The 9,735-nt window shown below is 37.5% G+C and overlaps 1 long non-coding RNA gene across 1 annotated transcript; it reads right to left on the reverse strand.

Moving 5' to 3' along the window:
* Positions 1-278: 278 nt before the first annotated feature.
* Positions 279-3,564, reverse strand: LOC134295524 (uncharacterized). Its single transcript, XR_010002132.1, has 2 exons — positions 3,307-3,564; positions 279-431 (listed from the first exon to the last, which is right to left on the reverse strand). It is a non-coding gene; the product is annotated as an uncharacterized LOC134295524 (long non-coding RNA).
* Positions 3,565-9,735: the final 6,171 nt, after the last annotated feature.

The raw sequence follows: 9,735 nt of genomic DNA on the forward strand, positions 1-9,735 counted from the left end.
CTCCTGCCATTAATGAGAATACCACCAATATTAGAATTTCAGTACTATAATTTTCCATTGCTATGCATGTCACTGCATAGTGCCTCCACGTTATTCTAAAATTGGCAACTGTAAGGACTAATCTTCTGTACCACTGTTAAGGTTTGACTGAAGTTCAGAATAGCTTCACAAAGTTATATGGAATAGACTCCATTCTGCCAATGTGCTAAAATTGAGGGAAAACCATGTGATGAAGTCCTTTATCTTTCTATTACCAGAGATGAACAGACACAAGGTGATATGACCAATTGTTTTTATTTTAGGCAAGGGAAAACCACATTCTTCCCAATAGTTAATCCTAAATGCATGTTGCTCCTGAATACCACCACATCCGGATCCAATACATTTTGAGGATATAACTGAGATCTGATCATGCTTCTTTTGTTTACATTCTGCACAAACAAGAAGGGTAATATGATATTACTTTTTCCTGAAAAACAAAGTACTGTGATTCACAATAATTTTGCTTGACATATTTAAACACTCTATCTAGAGGCAACTTGTATTTTCCATGTCAGTAGACTGGTGAATGCACCCTGGGTTTTTGCCTGAGCAAAATCCTGAATATATTGAAAAGATGCGGTTTAGCCTCTTAAATAGTCTTCTTCAAAATCCAGGATGAATTTACCACCACAAGTATGTGTATGTTACTTGCTGCCCATAAACCTAATCCATAAATAAAGGTTAAAGTTTTCCCCTGACATTAAGTCCAGTCATGTCTGACTCTGGGGGTTGGTGCTCATCTCCATTTCTAAGCCGAAGAGCCGGTGTTGTCCGTAGACACCTCCAAGGTCATGTGGCTGGCATGACTGCATGGAGCGCCGTTACCTTCCTGCTGGAGCAATACCTATTGATCTACTCACATTGGCATGTTTTCAAACTGCTAGGTTGGCAGAAGCTGGAACTAACAGCGGGCGCTCACTCCGCTCCCAGGATTTGAACCTGCGACCTTTCGGTCTGCAAGTTCAGCAGCTCAGTGCTTTAACAGACTTTGCCATAAATACAACCACATAAATACACTACTGTCTGGCTGAACACTAAAAGAACCCCAGTCAACTGCCAGCTTTTGAAGGAACATGCATGAAATAGATTTTCAGGCCAAGAAACTGATAAGCAACTGCTGGAATCCTGCTGCGGTCTTGCACATTCATAATTTCACTTTTTGTAAAAAGAATCCACATTTTTGTCTAGTGTTTTGTAGAGAATATTGAGCATTGCCATGACCATTCAGTATCAGTGCTAGACCAAGACAGGGAACCCTTAAGCATTCCCATGTGAACAAAGTGGTTTCCTCTCTGGATGGGGTTGTTTGTTTGTTTGTTTATCTTCCAGTGAACTGTATTTCCAGGTTTTTCAAATATATCAGTGTTAGCCCTGTAGGTCTCAGATTCTAGCCCTACATGGGGCTTTTGTAGATTTTGTGACTTGTTCTTGAATTTATAGTAGTTTTTTTAAAACACATTGTTTCTATCTCAATGGATACTGCAGTGTACATTAAGGTATATGGTTTTTAGGAAGCTTCAAATTGCATTATACTACCAATGTAGAACTGCCCTAAGAGTGTACCCAACTCCACATCTCAGGCCATATGCAAGCTGCAGGTTCTGTATCCAGCTTCAATTTTACATTTGCTCTTTTCTCTGAGGCAAAAACAGTTAATGATAAGAGCCTATTGACCTTATTCACTTTGTTTTGAGGTCATAGGTTTGGTTTGGTTGGTGGGAAAGGGCAGGAGAAAAGAGGACAAAGTTGTTTTTAGGGGGGCTTTGCTTGCATTTCTTCCTTGGGTAAATGCATGCCCCAAAGCTTCTAAATATTTATATAGATGTTTTCCCTACAAATACATTAATATATGATTTTTCCCCTCATATGTTTACAGGTCTTTGCAAATCCTATGTAAATATAGATAACTAGAGATTTCCATGTACCTGTATATCTGTTCCAATATGTATACATTAATTTTATATATGAATTTTATATGAATTTTACGGAATTTTATATGAATTTTAATGTGCGGGAGGAAAATGCACATAGAGAGAGGATTTGCAAAGGTTTGAGGGGGAAATACACATGTGAAATTAGTATATATAATGATAGATCTATATCTAGATCTGCATTGTTTATGTAGCCATTATATGTTTGCTTGTTACTACCGTGTTTCCCCAAAAATAAAACAGTGTCTTATATTAATTTTTGCTCCCAAAGATGCTCTAGGTCTTATTTTCAGGGGATGTCTTATTTTTCCATGAAAAAGAATTCACATATATAGTTGAACTAAAAAATGAACATTATATAGTAGTTGTCATCATAAACCAGCATAACCAGGCAAACTGTGAATCCTATCAAGAATTTCTTGTTCCTACCATTATTTCCATGTACAACAATCTATGGTATGTACATTTACCGATCCTGCATGCTCTGGTGTTCTCTTCGATGGGCATGCTTCCAAACAAAAACTTTGCTAGGTCTTACTTTTGGGGGAGGCCTTATATTTAGCAATTCAGCAAAACCTCTACTTTCAGAGGATGTCTTATTTTAGGGGAAACAGGGTATGTTGGAAGCTGGCCTGAGTTCCCCAGGGGGAGATAGATAGGGCAGGGCCAAATGAAGCTGTTGTTGTTGATGATGATGATGATTACAAAGTTATTGTTGCTTTTCCACTTATAGAGTTAGTTTACTGTTTTTCTTTGAAATACAGTAAATATTCAAAACATTTAACCCACTGATGCCTCAATTAATGTAATTTTATTGGTATCTAAATTTATTTTTGAAATTTACCAGTAGCTGCTGCATTTCCCACCCTCAGCTTATACCTGAGTCAATAAGTTTTCCCAGTTTTTTGTGGTAAAATTAGGTGCCTCGGCTTATATTCGGGTCGGCTTATACTCAAGTATATATGCCAATTCTCCTTCATAAAAAGCTGTCCAGACTGACAAGTGGGCCACAGAATTCTGTTATATTGCTGGCAATGCTACACATATTCTTGTGCAGGACTGCAGAGTCTTTTTCAACTCAGGGGAGAGTTTGGGAGAAATCATGGGGAACATGGGAACAAAGTGGACAATAGGCTCTTATCAGTAAGGATTAATTTTGGATCTGATATAAGAACAAAGTTTAAGTTGAATATAAAACCAGTAGGTTGTATCTAGCCATGGACCTGGAATTCCATCATCCTTCCTGTTGTGCACACCTTTAGTTTATTTAGGAAACCAACCAAGTTTCTTGAATATCATGGAGATGCATTAGAGAACAGCATTGCAAGCATACCTATTGTGTTGCATTGTTGCCTGGGATCTTGGCTCTCAACGACAGCAAGGATATTGCTTCATACAGGATCCCATGTACTTGTAACCCTTGGGGCATTTGCGCGGGTAACATTGTCCCTTGACCTGCTTGCATTTCTTCATGGACTTTACTTGAGAAAATCCTGTGGAAACAGAAAAACAAGACAGTGCAGAGTAGAGCAGATTAGTTTCAGATGTCAGTATAATTGGTGCAGGGATTCCTATTCTTCTTCAGCAGGACGGAAGGATGTATAGCCCTCCAGATATTGCTACACCATCCGTTCCTTCCAGCCTGAATAACAGTGAATTTTGATAGGAGTTGTAGTTCTTCCCCAAAAAATTGTACTCTGAAATGCCTGGGAAAATATTTATCTTTATCCTAACAAAAGGAATGCAGAATAGTTCAATTTCATAAAATTAATATACAGTAGAATCTCACTTATCCAAGCTAAACGGGCCGGCAGAAGCTTGGATAAGCGAATATCTTGGATAATAAGGAGGGATTAAGGAAAAGCCTATTAAACATCAAATTAAGTTATGATTTTACATATTAAGCACCAAAACATCATGTTATACAACAAATTTGACAGAAAAAGTAGTTCAATACACAGTAATGTTATGTTGTAATTACTGTATTTACAAATTTAGCACCAAAATATCATGATATATTGAAAACATTGACTACAAAAATGGCTTGGATAATCCAGAAACTTGGATAAGCGAGGCTTGGATAAGTGAGACTCTACTGTATTACAAATGCAATACTACTAAGATAAGACACAAGGTATACAAGAATGCTTATTTTATGAGGTTTAATAACTATGGTATAAATGGGAATGTGGACATCATAGAATCTACTATATAAATTAACTGATAGTTATAGGAAACTTGGGTAATCTTTTTTACCTTGCCTAAGTCACCTCTGGGTTAGAAGGACATTTAATAAATCACACTTATAAACAGAATATAACCAAGATTCATATTTTCAGTTCTAAAACACAACCATGCAAACTTGGCTGAAGAGCAAGCCAATTGTAAGTGAAGTTCTGCGTTCATTTCCTAAAAATGGATTAGGATTGGGATTTCTAGAAGACAATGAATAAGTCTTTAATCAGAGGTAGTCCAATCATCTAGCACAGTGTTTCTCAACCTAGCGGTCGTGAAGGGGTGTCAGAGGGATCCCCAAAGACCATCAGAAAACACATATTTCTGATGGTCTTAGGAACCCCTTTGTAGGTGAACCATAAATCCCAGCAACTACAACTAGCAAATGTCAAGGTCTATTATCCCCAAAGTCCACCAGTGTTCAAATTTGGGCATATTGAGTATTCATGCCAAGTTTGTTCCAGATCCACCATTGTTTGAATCCACAGTGCTCTCTGGATGTAGGTGAACTACAACTCCCAAACTCAAGGTCAATGCTCACCAAACCCTTCCAGTATTTTCTGTTGGTCATGGGAGTTCTGTGTGCCATGTTTGGTTCAATTCCATCATTGGTGGAGTTCAGAATGCTCTTTGATTGTAAGTTAACTATAAATCCCAGCAACTACAATTCCCAAATGAGTAAATCAATCCCTCACAACCCCACCAGTATTCAAATTTGTGTGTATCAGGTATTTGTGCCAAATTTGGTCCAGTCAATGAAAATACATCCTGCATATCAGATATTTACATTACAATTCATAACAGTAGCAAAATTATAGTTATGAAGTACGAACAAAAATAATTTTATGGTTGGGGGTCACCACAACACGAGGAACTGTATTAAGGGGTCACGGCATTAGGAAGGTTGAGAGCCACTGATCTAGCAAGTAAGGTTTTCTTTCACAATTTCTTTTTAAAAGAATTTTTCAAGAAAGGATCCAACAACTTGGGGTCCCTTCCAACTCCACAAATATGTGATGATTTGAATAAATTTCGATAGATCAGATACGTATGCCCAGATCCTATCATTATTCCTCATCTCATCCATATCATCCCCATATTTTCCAACTATCAAAACTGCACTTTGGCATAGCTGGAGTTCTTCTGATGAACCAGAGAGTAGGTCCTGCCTTGACACATTTTGCAGACGCTCCTCATATGGGACCAACACATTGCATATTACCTGGAACAGCCAGCAGCACCAGGCACAGCAGTCCAAAGAGAAGATACAGGAGTCTCATGGCTGAAGATTGACACTGGAACTTTCCACCACTAGATAAGAAGACACACTGGAACAAAGAGGATAAATAGGGGATGTCAGCCGAAGCTATTTAAAGTTTTCTGGAGTCAATAGCATGCTGGGAGACTGTGAAAGTGGGGGGGGGGGGACCAACTAGTTTTGGCAAGATTGGTTCTTCGGGGCCATAATTAGGAACATGATCAGGGGTAGATAATTACTCAAATCCTGCCTGCATTTTTGCAGATCTCTCTCCTTTGTAACACAGAGAAACAGCACTGCATCCAAGAAGACATGTTTGCACACCCACAAAACTATTTTGCATTTAAAGGTCAATAACTTCTATATATGCCACAGCAATAGCTATTTAAACCACTGTTAAATCAGGCGAGATTGTGGTTAAATGACCAGAGGAAGATATTATGTATTTATTTATTAAAATGAACAATTGAATAGAGTTTATGTATTATTTATTAGTAAGAGGTTTGACAGAAAAGTACCCTAGATACTCATGTATAAGTCTAAAAAAAATTAGTCAAGAAATCAGACAAAAAAACCTGGATCAACTTCTACACTAGTCAATGCATCTTAACTCTTATCAAAGAAGGAACCATTCTCTTCTCAAAATAGAGTGATGAAGGGCAAGAGCTTAGTTTATTCTGGAAGGACCAGAAAGAAGCACCAACCCTCTACTTTCCGCACCACGGTCCAATTCTGGCTGTTTTGAATACCTCTGAGCCAGCATTGGTGTTTTTCCATCTCCATGAAACGACCCTTAACATATTCATGGATCATATCAAAAGCCATAATTTTAGCCCCAAACCTGTTTGCTAGTTATTCATGAGTTCAACTTATAGATGAGTATATATGGCAGTTTATAAACATCTCGGACCTGAGGAAGCAAGTGAGGGTATACAAAATATAAACAAGATTTTATTTTATAAATACTTGCTGTTCTGTAATACTGTCTATATTATAAAAATGTAATAAAATAACATTTAATTTTAAAACATAGTACACAAAATATTAAAAGGCTTGGATCATATCAAAAGCCATAATTTTAGCCCCAAAACCTTTTGCTAGTTATTCATGAGTTCAACTTATAGATGAGTATATATGGCAGTTTATAAATATCTCTGACCTGAGGAAGGAAGCGAGGGTATATAAAATAAAAACAAGATTTTATTTTATAAATACTTGCTGTGCTGTAATACTGTCTATATTATAAAAATGTAATAAAATAACATTTAATTTTAAAACATAGTACACAAAATATTAAAAGGCTTGAAATCTATGATGAAGCACTCCGATTGTGTAGAGACACCATCAGTCAGCAAAGACTAACACTACCGGGCAATAAGATTAATAAATCCAAAATGCTCCAAAATCTAAAATTGCCCACATGGGTGGCTGAGATGGTGACAACATTGCTTTCTGGTGGTTCAACATTGGCTCACAAAATAATTAAAATGTCTCTGTGTGTAAAATGTATATGAAACAAATGAATTTCTTATTTAGACTTGGGTCCCATTTCCAAGATTTCTTATTTATGGTTTTACAAGATCTTTAGCCTTCTCTCCCAAAGGGTTCAGGTGTCTCAACAAACTGCAGACCCATGATTACATAGCATTGAGCCATGGCTGTTAAAGTGATGTCTAACTGCATTAATTCTACAGTACAAATAAACCTTGAGACTAGCAACTTGATAACAACTGAGCAGAAACCAAACCAAACAAATGTAGGATTTATCATTCATAACAACAATAACTGTGAACTGCCAATTTCCAAGGTAAAAAACTTTTTTTAATTCAGCACTATATTTTGCTAATACTGTAGAGTCTCACTTATCCAACATAAACAGGCCAGCAGAATGTTGGATAAGCGAATATGTTGGATAATAAGGAGAGATTAAGGAAAAGCCTATTCAACATCAAATTAGGTTATGATTTTACAAATTAAGCACCAAAACATCATGTTATACAACAAATATGACAGAAAAAGTAGTTCAATATGCAGCAATGCTATACAATAATTACTGCATTCACGAATTTAGCACCAAAATATCACGATGTATAGAAAACATTGACTACAAAAATGCGTTGGATAATCCAGAACATTGGATAAGCGAGTGTTGGATAAGTGAGACTCTACTGTATTACCTCCATTTAACTCTTTATTTTTCTGCCAAGGCACAAAAATTCTTCAAGAATTATTAGTAGTATTAGTAATATTTACTCTCAGCTCCAGAAACACCTGTGACATGGTTACCTTAGGGTCACCATAGGTCAGAAACGATTTGAGAGCATGAAGCAAATTTTAGAGGATGGATTTATTTTTTTTTGGCAAACTGCCCTTTGTCATTTTTAATTGCATGTTTGAAATGGTTTTGAAGTCAATTATTTAATTCTATTTTTATTTTGATCTATTGTACGTTTTTAACTTTATTGTATTAATTTACATTTAGAAGCCACGTTCAGGTCCATTTTAGTAGGTAAGGTGACTTCTTTGTGCCTGAATTCGTTTGCGTTTTTATACTGCTTGTTGCTTGTTTATATTGCCTTATTTTATATTTTAATTTGTTCACATTTTGTCTTTTGGGCTTGGGCCCGTGTTAGCTGCCCCGAGTCCCTTCAGGGAGATGGTGGCGGGATACAAAAACAAATACCGGCTGAGATCTTTTGGCACGGCACCCAGTGTGCCCATCACCACCGGGACCACCTGCACTGGTTTCTGCCAGAGTCTTTGAAGTTCAATCTTGAGCTCCTGATAGCGGCTGAGTTTTTCCTGTTGTTTTTCGTCAATGCGACTGTCACCTGGGATGGCGACATCAATGATCCAAACCTTTTTCTTTTCCACAACTGTGATGTCTGGTGTGTTGTGTTCCAGAACTTTGTCAGTCTGGATTCGGAAGTCCCACAGTATCTTTGCGTGCTCATTTTCCAATACTTTTGCAGTATTATTATTTATTATTAATATTTTTAATTATTATGATTATTATTATTATTGACACAACGACGTTGTATGACACAGCAAACAAGATAGATATGCTGGGTTTCGTTTCACAAAATCACAAGTCGAACACTTCCCAAGTGTCTAGGACTGTGTGATGTATTTTCGGATGATGCGCGCAGATCCCAGTAGGGTGGCCTTTTGCAGTTGGCAGATCGTGATTTTGTCAATGTCTATTATTTCCAAATGCCGGCTGAGATCTTTCGGCACGGCACCCAGTGTTCCCATCACCACCGGGACCACTTGCACTGGTTTCTGCCAGAGTCTTTGAAGTTCAATCTTGAGGTCCTGATAGCGGCTGAGTTTTTCCTGTTGTTTTTCGTCAATGCGACTGTCACCTGGGATGGCAACATCAATGATCCAAACCTTGTTCTTTTCCACAACTGTGATGTCTGGTGTATTGTGTTCCAGAACTTTGTCAGTCTGGATTCGGAAGTCCCACAGTATCTTTGCGTGCTCATTTTCCAATACTTTTGCAGGTTTGTGATCCCACCAGTTCTTTGCTGCTGGCAGGTGGTACTTGAGGCATAAGTTCCAATGAATCATTTGGGCCACATAGTTGTGCCTCTGTTTGTAGTCTGTCTGTGCAGTTTTCTTACAGCAGCTGAGGATATGATCAATGGTTTCATCGGTTTCCTTGCACAGTCTGCATTTTGGGTCATCAGCTGATTTTTCAATCTTGGCCTTAATTGCCTTTGTCCTGATGTCTTGCTCCTGGGCTGCAAGGATCAGGCCTTCTGTCTCCTTCTTCAGGGTCCCATTCGTGAGCCAGAGCCAGGTCTTCTCCTTATCAGCTTTTCCTTCAATTTTGTCAAGGAACTTTCCATGCAATGTTTTGTTGTGCCAGTTGTCAGCTCTATTTTGTAGTGTGTTTTTCTTGTACTGATTTTTTGTCTGCTGTGCTTTGAGGAGTTTCTGATTTTTGACTTCAATCAAAGCAGGTTCTTCACTTTGCTTTACATATTCTGCCAGGGCGTGTTCTTCTTCTTTGACTTTGACTATTATTATTATTATTATTATTATTATTATTATTATTATTATTATTATAAAATAGAGCAAACACATCCTTAAGAGATGTTTTTAAGGCCAGAATATTCATATTAAAGACAAGGGGATCCATGAAGGACATTTATTGGAAAAGTACCATTTTGGGTTTTTTGTTTTTAAAAAAAAAAAAAGTGCTGCAGGATAGTTATATGGATGCCAAAAAAGCATAGGTCCAAGAGCAAAGCTAGTTTTAAC

Source organism: Anolis carolinensis, chromosome 1 (genome assembly GCF_035594765.1).
Source record: "Anolis carolinensis isolate JA03-04 chromosome 1, rAnoCar3.1.pri, whole genome shotgun sequence".
Taxonomy (NCBI): Eukaryota; Metazoa; Chordata; class Lepidosauria; order Squamata; family Dactyloidae; genus Anolis; species Anolis carolinensis.